The 10,281-nt window shown below is 42.7% G+C and overlaps 1 pseudogene; it reads left to right on the forward strand.

The window, feature by feature from the left end:
• Nucleotides 1–2,313: 2,313 nt before the first annotated feature.
• LOC104870563 lies at nt 2,314–2,875 on the forward strand (annotated as a pseudogene).
• Nucleotides 2,876–10,281: the final 7,406 nt, after the last annotated feature.

A 10,281-nucleotide genomic window follows, 5' to 3' on the forward strand; every position in this document is an offset into this window, starting at 1 on the left:
GTCTGTCCCATTAGGGCAAAGTAAAGGAGTAAGGGAGGGAGGACAGAAAAACTCCCAAGGAAGGTGTGATTTTCAGGAAAAGCCGCTGTAAATGAACAGTGTCTGCTTGCTGAGGAATGAGTACTTTTTTCATTTTTGTTCAGACCGGCATTTCCATCTGAGGCCTCTCTGGCCTCGTCCTGCTCCCCTCTCCCTGTTATTTATTCTTCAAAGAAATTCCCCACAGCAATTGTCCTATGTTCTAAAGCGGTGGTTGAGTGGCCGAGGAACTAATAGCAAGTTGTTCGGGCTGAAGCTTTGGAGCAGTTCAGCTTTGGGTTCCATTCCCAGTGTCACCGCTTCCTAGTCACACGTCACCGTTATCAGTCATTTGAGGGACGGGGATTTAGCTCAGTGGTGCCGCCTCCTGCCTCATTGGATCCCTAGTACCGAAAAAACAACCCCCCCCAAAAAAACAAAAGTCGCTTGATCACCCTGAGCCTCATTTCCTCACCTGTGGCATGGGAATGATAACAGGCCCTTGTGAGTTATAAAGGATAAATCTGAACCCAGGCCAAGTGCTTAGCAACAGGCCAAGTTCAGGTGCTGTAGTCCATAGATGGTGATTCCTATCTTGGTCACTACTTCAAGCAAATGCCAAAGATGAAGCTAATGGAAGGCTGAGTCCCTAACAGCAGAAAGAGGGGACATCCTTGTATACCTTAAATGGTGGTGACAAGTCACCAGCCACAAAGTCAGGGGCTTAGGTGAGATTCCCTTCTGCTTGCCCTACAATTAATTCACATCTACTCAGTACATCTTCCAGACTATCCTGCTTTGCTCAGAATTTTTAGCAACTACATATTTTAAGAGGAATAGAATGATTGTTTTAGACAATTGGGTGAAGAAAAGAACCCAACCAAGTTCATTTTAAAAGTGCCAGCTTTCAGCCAGCTGTAGCAGCGGATGTCTGTAATCCTGGCACCCTGGGAGGCTGAGACAGGAGGATTGTGCCTTCTATTTCAGCCTGGGCAGTTTAGTAACTTAGTGAGATTTTCTCAAAATAAAAAAATAGGCTGGAGATATAGCTTGCAAAGGCCCTGGGTTCAATCTCTAGTACCAAAAAAAAAAAAGGTACCAAATCTCACATGAAAAGACAAGTAAGCCAGTATAATTAGTACTCGAATTTTGGACTTGCAAATGAACAATCAAAGAATTTTTATATGTTGAGATAGTCTCTTTAGGTATAGGTAGTCATATGACTGAGTTCTGGCTAATGAGATATAAGCACAAGATTTAGGTGGAGATTCTGGAAAAATCTCTTTTAAAAAGAAATTGACTCACCTGGCTGGTTATCCTTCTGCCCCTCTCTTTCCTCTAGCCTGGAATATGGACAAAGACACAATAGCTGGAGCTACAGCAGCCATCTGGCTACCAGGAGGCAAACTTTAGCATGGAAATTGTTTTCTAAGAAGGGCAAAGAAGGATAGAAAGATCCTGGGACTTAGATGACTTTGTGGGTTTGTTGTACCACCACTGAATTGCCTACCTATGCCTGCAAAAGAGAACTATGACCTCCCAACTTATTTAAGCCATTCTTTATTGTCTCTTACTAACAACAGAACACAATTTCTAAATGATATGATTCCTAAATCATATCTAGGAGGTGAACATCATTTTATCCCCAGCACCTTTCTTCAGATGAGACCCCTGTGGAGCTGGCATGGAATACTTTGAAGCACTGAGTTAGGACATTGTGTGTTAGTAGACCTTTTCCTTTTCTTCCAAACACACTGCCTGATGTATAGTAGTTGCTCAGTTAACATCCAGCCTGGTAAAGTCTAGATCTGCAACTTGCACACGTCAGTCTTCAGTTTGTCCAGGGGAGCCACATGTTGCCTCCGTGAAAAGAGCCAATGTGCCTTCTTTCACTTTCAAGGTAGTAAAGTCCAAAACAATCACAAGGGGACCTATAGTAATCAAGAGCCATTGGAAAACATGAGAATGAAAAAGGGAAGACGATGATGGTAGGAGAGATGGCCACCCACACTGCCACCAAGATGGTGGTGGATATGTAGCCTCCAGTGTAGTAATCGTCACGCTCTGGATGTGTCTATCAAACATTGTGGGCCGGATGTGGTGGTTCATGCCTGTAATCCCAGCACTCGGGAGGCTGAGGCAGGAGGATCTCTGTGAGGTCGAGACCAGCATGGGCTACACAGTGAGTTCCAGGTCAGTCTCAACTACATAGTGAGACCCTGTCTCAAAAAAAACAAAAACAAAAACAAAAACAAAAACAAAACAAAACAAACAAACATCGTGTTGGAGGGAAAAAAAACAAACAAACATCGTGTTGGAATTTCCTCTCAAGGTGTGTGGACTGCAGTTGAGGTGCACACGCCTGAGCTGAGAGAAGATGGTGGGTCAGAACAGCGCTGTCTCCGCGGGCGTGTGTGGGGCCGTCTTCATCCGGCACTGTATCCACTCCCACCGCAAGAGGCGAAGTGATCCCAACTTCAAGAACAGGCTTCGTGAACGAAGAAAGAAACAGAAAGCTTGCGGAGGAGAGAGCTGGGCTTTCCAATTACCCGAGCTTAACGGTGCTGAAGCTGTTCAAAATTTCTTCCTCGAAGAAATACAGCTTGGTGAAGAGAAACGAACTCAAGGTGAACGTGAGAAGGGCGTGGGCCACCTGCCAATGCACTTGCTGTGTGTGCTCAGCCACGGCAGTTGCTGCAGGTGTCACGGCAAACTCTTCAGTGTCCAGATGCCTCTCGCTAAGCTCCCAACAACTGGTCAGAGAATTCGGAGTGCTCAGAGCTTGGCTGAAGATGATGTGGATCAAAAAACAAATCTCAACATAATAAAATCTCAAAAAGATTTTTTAAATTCTTAGCTTGGAAGCTGAACAGCTCTGGGGAATAAGGGCAAACGTGCTTGTTTATGAACTGTGCCACACCGAAATCTCCCAAAGTTAATATTTACTTTGTGTAGATCCATTTGCCTTTTATTTATTTTTCCCAGTGAAAAGAGAGCTTTTCATTTTATAAAAAACACCATGACTTACCAAAACACAGATTTTGTTTATTCCTTAGACTTGCAGTTAAAATGTACATACAACATTTAAAAAACCCAGAGCTTAGTTTTAAAAGATAAGCAAAATGGCTGGGATTGTAGCTGAGTAAAGAACTCATTTGTCTAATGTGCATGAGGCCTTCGGTTGGGCCCCAGCACCATGAAAAAGGAAAACGGTGAAAAAGTGTAGGAGAGCAGTAAATGTACATTTAAAGCTAGCACATTTTCTTATAGGTGCAAGTTGGATATTGATTGTATTTTTGAAGAGTGTTAAAATGAGAGCTTCTTTCTTTCCATTTATCTTAAAGACACGTGGTGTGCTGCTGTGCTGCACTAATGGCGCCACCTCTTCCCTCCTTATGTCTTGAGCTGTTTCATTTAAATTGATGTTCTTAATGTTTCGCGTATTTATTTCCTTTATTTTAAGTATAACTACAAATAGTACTGGGGATTTGATAACATGTACCGAATCTTACCATATGAGCTTCATTAGTCTGTACTCTCCTCACTTATAAAACCAGGGAATCAGCTTCTTGTTCTTTTGGTTCTGCACAGCATCTTTTTTTGGTACTAGAGATCGAACTTGGGTCCTTTCGCTTGCAAGGCAGGTGGTGGAACCACTGAGCTAAATCCCCAGCCCCTGTCCAGCATCTTCAAATTCACCTTTGCCTGAGGAATGTATTTGGGCAACCAGGACTTGCATTTTTTTTTTAATATTCTGAATTTTGCATGCTTGCCTGACTTAGTGTTTCTGAATTGATCTTTTCACTTTCACTGGAATTAGACAGTTCTGTGACTATGTAAATTTGAAAATTAACCTTTAAGGCAACTGGGATCATCTGCCTGTAAAAATGCTTGTTCCCTTTTTGCTCTCATCTTCTGCTTATTTCAGATTGATTCATTTATCTGGTACAATGAGAGTGAAAAATAATACTAATCTAACTAAAGACTTGAATAGAGTTTGTGGGATCTTTGACTCTCACAGTGACATATTATCTGCCATTTCGTAATGGAGACAGTTTCAGAATTGAGAGTAAAGATCTTTGGTACTTAAAAAAAAAAAAAGTCGTGTTGTACACCTTAAATGAACACAAAAGCAATAACTCTTAAGAAAGAAGAGATCACAGGCCCTGTTCTCTGTGATACACTTTGTGTCTCTCGTATATCTCTCCTGCCCTTTCCAAATGCTTGGCTGCTCAAACATTTGTAAAACTATCATTTCAAATAAAGTGACTGACATAAATAAGTAATCACAAGGGATGAATAAATAATGGGCAGAGGCGGGCAGTGGAGTGCCGCACGGCTCACGGTGACACACATAAACAAGCGACACGCCGTTCAGCTAGGTCACCAGGACAAAGGAAAGCCATGAGGGAAGACAGATGAGTTGGACACAGAATGTGCCCTAGAAAAGGAAGGTTTGCACCACTATTAGAGGAAGACAGCTTGGAGAACCATACGAGGAAGCCAGATGTGGGGGTGCACACCTATAATCCCCGGCCTCTGGGATTATAGTGACAACAAGACTCTGTTGCTAAAATTTTAAAATACAAAAAATATAAAAGGGGCTAGGGATGCAAAGTGACAAAGGCCCTGGGTTTTGTCCCCAGTCCCCCTCTGACTTTCAAGAATGCATTTTACAATGTCTGAGATAGCTGGCATCTAGCTCTCCTTCCACGGCGTGGGAACCGTGTCATCCCTGTGACAAAGCAGCAGCCAAGGAAGATAAAATCCAGCCAGCCCACCAATCAGAAGGGTCTGGGGACCAGGCCTGGAGGAAAGAAGATAGATAAGAGCTTAAGCCGCAGCTTTTGAGTTTCTCTTACATCTTTTGCGCGTGACGTAGATCAGGAGCTTGTGACCCCAGCACGGGGCTAGTGTGCTTAGTTCCTATCTGAAGAATTTGCAGAACATGAAGGAATGTGCAGAGGAAGCAGGGCGCAGCCACGGAGGCAGGAGGCAGGCCGTGAGAAGGCACAGACGTGTGCTCTCTGTCCTTGCTCTGCTTTTTTTTTTTTCTTTAGGGACTGCGGATTGAACCCAGGGTTTTGTAGCTTTGTGCTGAGCTACATCTCTAGCCTTTTTCAAGACGGAATCTTGCTAAATCGTGAAGTTGCCCTGGCTGGGCTGGAAATGGTGAACCTCCTGCCTCGGCCTCCCGAAGTGCTGAGATTACAGGTGTGCACTGTCACACCCAGCTGTCCTCACTCTATTTCTGACTGTGCCCATTACAACTTTGCCTTTTGCACTTTATGTTTGGCTCAGCATCTTTTTATTTCTTTTTTACAGTTATTTTCTTTTTCCTACTTTTTTACTTTGGAAAAAATGTAACCCTATAGAAAAGTATTAAAAAGAGTACAGTGAACTACAGCCCTTTACCTACATTCACCAATTGCTAACATTTTGCCAAACTTGTTTTCAGTGTAACGGTGTTTTTGTGTAAAGGCACGTAATACACATTTTTTTGTAGGAAAGTTATAAACATAAATTTCGGACATCTTGACATTTCACCCACACATACTTCAAACATATTTTTGCTTTGAAAAATTTTAAGCTATAATTATTAATTTATATCAATTGCACTAATTAATAGGTTCCTCTGTGATATCTCCATACACTCAGATAGCAAGCTTTGTTCAAATCCATCCTCCCTTTGCCTTCTCTTGTGCTCCTCTCTGCCTGCCCTTCTTCCCTCCCGTTAGTCCTTCTTTTACCCTGAGGTCCTTTTCTTTTTTCAGTTTCCACACATGATATTTGTCTTTCTGCATCCGCCTTACATTGCTTGACACAATAACTTCCGGGCCCATCCGCTTTCCTGCCAATGATGTGATTTCCTTCTTGGTGCATATGGTATGGACCATTATCCATTCATTGGTTGGCAGGCACCTAAGCTGATCCCCCAACTTGGCTATTGGGAATAGTGCAAAAATAAGCATGGCCACGCAGGCATCTTTATTACATGCTGACTTCAGTTCCATACCCAAGAGTGGCCTAGATGGATCTATCTTTTGGTACCAGGGATTGAACTCAGGACCTTGCACTTGTGAGTATCACTGAGCTAAATCCTCAGCCCAACCTAGCTGGATCTTATGGCAGTTCTCGTTTTCGTTTTGTTTGTTTGTTTGTTTGTTTTGGTACCGGGGATCAAACTTTGACCTTGTGCTTGTGAGGCAGGTGGCGGAACTACTGAGCTGAATCCCGGGCCCTTCGTTTTAGTTTTTAAGGAAACTCCACATTGGTTTCCATAGTGACGGTACTAATTTACTTCCCTACCAACAGCATATAAGAGTTCCTTTTTCTCCATATCTTCACCAGCATTTGCTTTTTTTTTTTTACAATAGCCATTCTGATTGGCTTTTAGTATCAATGTGGTTTGATTTGCATTTCTTCGTACCTAAAGATGTTAGGTTTGTGTGTGTGTGTGTGTGTGTGTGTGTTACAGAGGATGGAACCCAAGGTCTTTTTTTTTTTTTTTTTTTTGGTAGCGGGGATCAAACTCGGGTCCTTGCGCTTGCGAGGCAGGCCACCGAACCGCTGGGCTAAATTCCGGGCCCTGAACCCAAGGTCTTGAGCATGCTGGACAAGTACTCTACCACTGACCTATATCCCCTTCCTCTTTTTGTGTTTTGTCGGGGGGGCATTACTGGGGATTGAACTCGGGACCTTATACTTGCGAGGCAGGCAGTGGAACCACTGAGTTATATCCCCAGCCCCCTCCTTCCTTTTGTTGAAAATATATTTATTAGTCATTTCTTCTTTTGAGAAGTGTCTGGTCACTTCTTTAGCTATTTATTAGTTAGATTAGTTGTCAACCCTATTTTTATAAGAAAAAAAGACATTCTCCTACACAGCTGCAACACATTTATCATGCTTAGGAAATTTAGTATTGACAATAACCTGTTATCTAACACACATTCCATATTCCCATTTCTTATAATAATAAGAACAATAGTAACTACTGACAATAAAGTCCTTTTGTGACCATTAACTATGAAATGTCACCTTGACCAGATTAAGAAATGCCGGGTAGGTTGGTAAGGCACAGTTCTGAGTATGTCTGGGGACGATTGACATGTAGGCAGCACACTGAGCGGGGGAAGACACACCCAGGATGTGGGTGGCACCAACCAATAGGCTTCTAGCCTGGATGGAATAAAAAGGGAAAGCAGAGGATGTGTGCCCATTTTAAAGAGCTCCAGCCTCCCTGAGTAAAGTCTGTCCTTTGCTGCCATCACCTTTGGACATCCATCTCCAGATCTCCAGTTTCTTCAGCCTTCCGATGCAGACGCACTTGTGACCCTCCATGAGCTTCTGGGCCTTTGACCTTTGACTGATGCCGCATCCTTGATCTCTCTTGTTCTTTGGCTTCCATCTTTTTTTTTGGGGGGGGTACTGGGGATCGAACTCAGGTCCTTGCGCTTACGAGGCAGGCAGCGGAACCACTGAGTTAAATCCCCGGCCCTGGCTTCCATCTTACTGGCTGGGCAGCTAGTGGATCCTCTTGCTTTGAATCTTGCAAGTGGCCACTGTGGACTCTCCTGCCTCTGATTCTGTAAGTCTGCCTAATAATCCCCTGGCATAATTATACATATGTTGTCTATGGATTCTGTTCCTCTAGAGTACACCAACACACCTTTATACTTTGTATATGTGAGACAAGGTCTTGCACTCACTACATAGCCCATGCTATCCTCAAACTTTTTTTTTTGTTTTTTCGGTACTGGAGATCGAACTCAGGTCCTTTTGAGATAGGCAGTGACACCACTGAGCTAAATCCCTGGCCCTATCTTCAAACTTTTGATCTCCTTCCTCAACCTCCCAAGTGCTGGCATTACAGGTGTGTACCACTGAACCTAGATCCTTTATACTTTTTAAACTCAAGATCCAATTAAAGAGTATATATTAGCTTTAGTTGTCATGTCTCTTCTTAGAAAGGAAATCCCTGAATTTATTTTTTTCTTTTTTTTTGAGACAGGATCTCGCTTGGTAGTGCAAGCTGGCCTTGAACTTGTGGCAATCTTCTTGCATCAGCCTCCTGAGTGCTGGGCTTATGAGCATGTGCCACTACAACCAGCTGAACTTTTTTTATTGGTACCAGGGATCAAACTTGGGTCCTTGCGCTTGCAAGGCAGGCAGCAGAAACACTGAGCTAAATCCCCAACATGAACTTAGTTTTTTAGTCTTTCATGATTGACATATTTGAAGAGTCCATATTAGCTATTTTGCATAATGTTTCTGAATTTGGTTTGTCTGATTCAATCTCTCTCTTTCCCTCCCTCTCTCCCCCCTCTCTCATCTTTTTGGTGAGAATAATTCACATGTGATCTGTGCCCTTGATATTAGAGGGTACTTGATGTCAATTTTCCCATTATTGTCAACATTAAGTTTAATCATTTAATTCAAATGGTGTCTGCCAGAACTCTGCATTGTAAATGTGCTCCTTTTTCTCTTTGTAATAATAATTAGTAGTCTTGAAATGACTAAGCCAGTCCTCAGTCTTCTGAGGTTAAACATACCAGGGAATTTATTGTTAAAAAGTACCAGTCTTCAAAGCTATAAAATTAAGATAACATACCAGGAGATGGGTGGATTGGAAGTCAGCTCAGCCTTCAAAGACTATGTGGCCAGCAGAAATACCAAGAAGCCAGAACCAACATCCCAAAACAAAAACAAAGAACCAAAAAAGAAAAAGGAGGAAAAAAAGAAAGGAAGGAAGGAAGGAAGGAAGGAAGGAAGGGGAGGAAAGAGAATGTGCCAGTTAAGGAGGAGTGTCAATTTGATTGGCTTGGGATCTGTTGGAGGATTGGTGGAATACACTCATGGATGTGTCTGAGTGAATCACAGAGCCATGGCACTGAGGTCTGTGTCCGGTCCCTGGCTCCTTCCTCGCTGGGGGCTGTTCCCCTGCTCTGCTTCCCGGCTGCCATGAACTAAGCAGCTTTGCTCCACCACAGTCTTCTGCCATGTTTCTGCTTTAGAGCCAATAAACCATGGACTGAATCCTCTGAAACTATGAGCCAAGCCAAGCCTCTCCTCTTCCTTTATTTATTTATTTATTCATTCATTCATTTATTTTTTGGTACCAGGGATCGAACTCGGGCCCTTGAGCTTGCAAGGCAGGCAGCAGAACCACTGAGCCAAACCCCCCGCCCCCCGCTTTAAATTGTGGGTGTTGAGTTTTGTGTCCCAGTGATGAGAAAGCTAATACACCAAACAGCAATAATAGAAAGACCAAGATCACTACAATCAAACCCACGGAGGCAGGAAAATGATCTTCCCTACTCCAAAGCCCATTTAGGAACATTCCAGTTGGTAAGGAAAAAGCGCGTGCATATAATAGTCATTAAAGTAACATGGTTATCTCTACTTTTTTAGCATAGTAAAAAGCACACTCTGAGGTGGAGATTTAAGATGCTAGTGGACACGCACTGCATGAAGTGGCATGATGAAGAGGCAGGTGCCCCCAAAACTCCTCGTCTATGCTTGTATATGTGATGACGTCAAGAGACTGGGCTCTTGCCAACCCTGTAGATGCCAAAAGCTGTACACTTTTGCTCTTGCTTAGGACTCTGGTCCCCCTATGACTATTCCCTTTGTGCTGGAGGATAAGAATAAAAGCCTTGTCCCTGAACCAAAGTGCTTCACCTGAAACTTCTGATAAAAAAACACAAGAACCTATGAAGTCAATAAACAGTACTTTGAGGCTTTGTGAGTATATTTTCCCACAACATTTCATGCAGTGATTTTATATCTATTGATGATTCTGGCCTGAATTATTATCACGGTGGTTGCAAAATGTTGTTGCTTTTTGTTTACTTTCTAGTACTAGGGATTAAATCCAGGGCCTTTACAATGAGCTACATCCCCAGCCTTTTTGTTTGTTTGAAGCAGGCTCTTAAGTCCCAAACTGGTTCTAGTCTTTGAATTCTAAAATTTTAACAATTCTACATTAATTAGCTGACATTCTTCTGTAAACAATTTTAACGTTCCCCTTGTTTTTGGGGTACTGGAGATCGAACTCAGGATGGTGCAGCACCACTGAGCTAAATCAGCAGCCTTTCCCCTTAATTTTTTTCTTTCATTAAGCTTATTGGTACTTTTTAGGTATGCAGTACAGTTACGTTCATCATTGGGATCTTGTACCTTTACATGATGTATCTTGGTTCTTATTTTTTTCCCCATTCCCCTGCCCTCCCCCCTTAATTTTTTAAAGAATAGTGTTAGTTT

The sequence above is a fragment of the Fukomys damarensis genome, unplaced genomic scaffold (assembly GCF_012274545.1).
Source record: "Fukomys damarensis isolate Sample0158 unplaced genomic scaffold, DMR_v1.0_HiC HiC_scaffold_39, whole genome shotgun sequence".
NCBI lineage: Eukaryota > Metazoa > Chordata > Mammalia > Rodentia > Bathyergidae > Fukomys > Fukomys damarensis.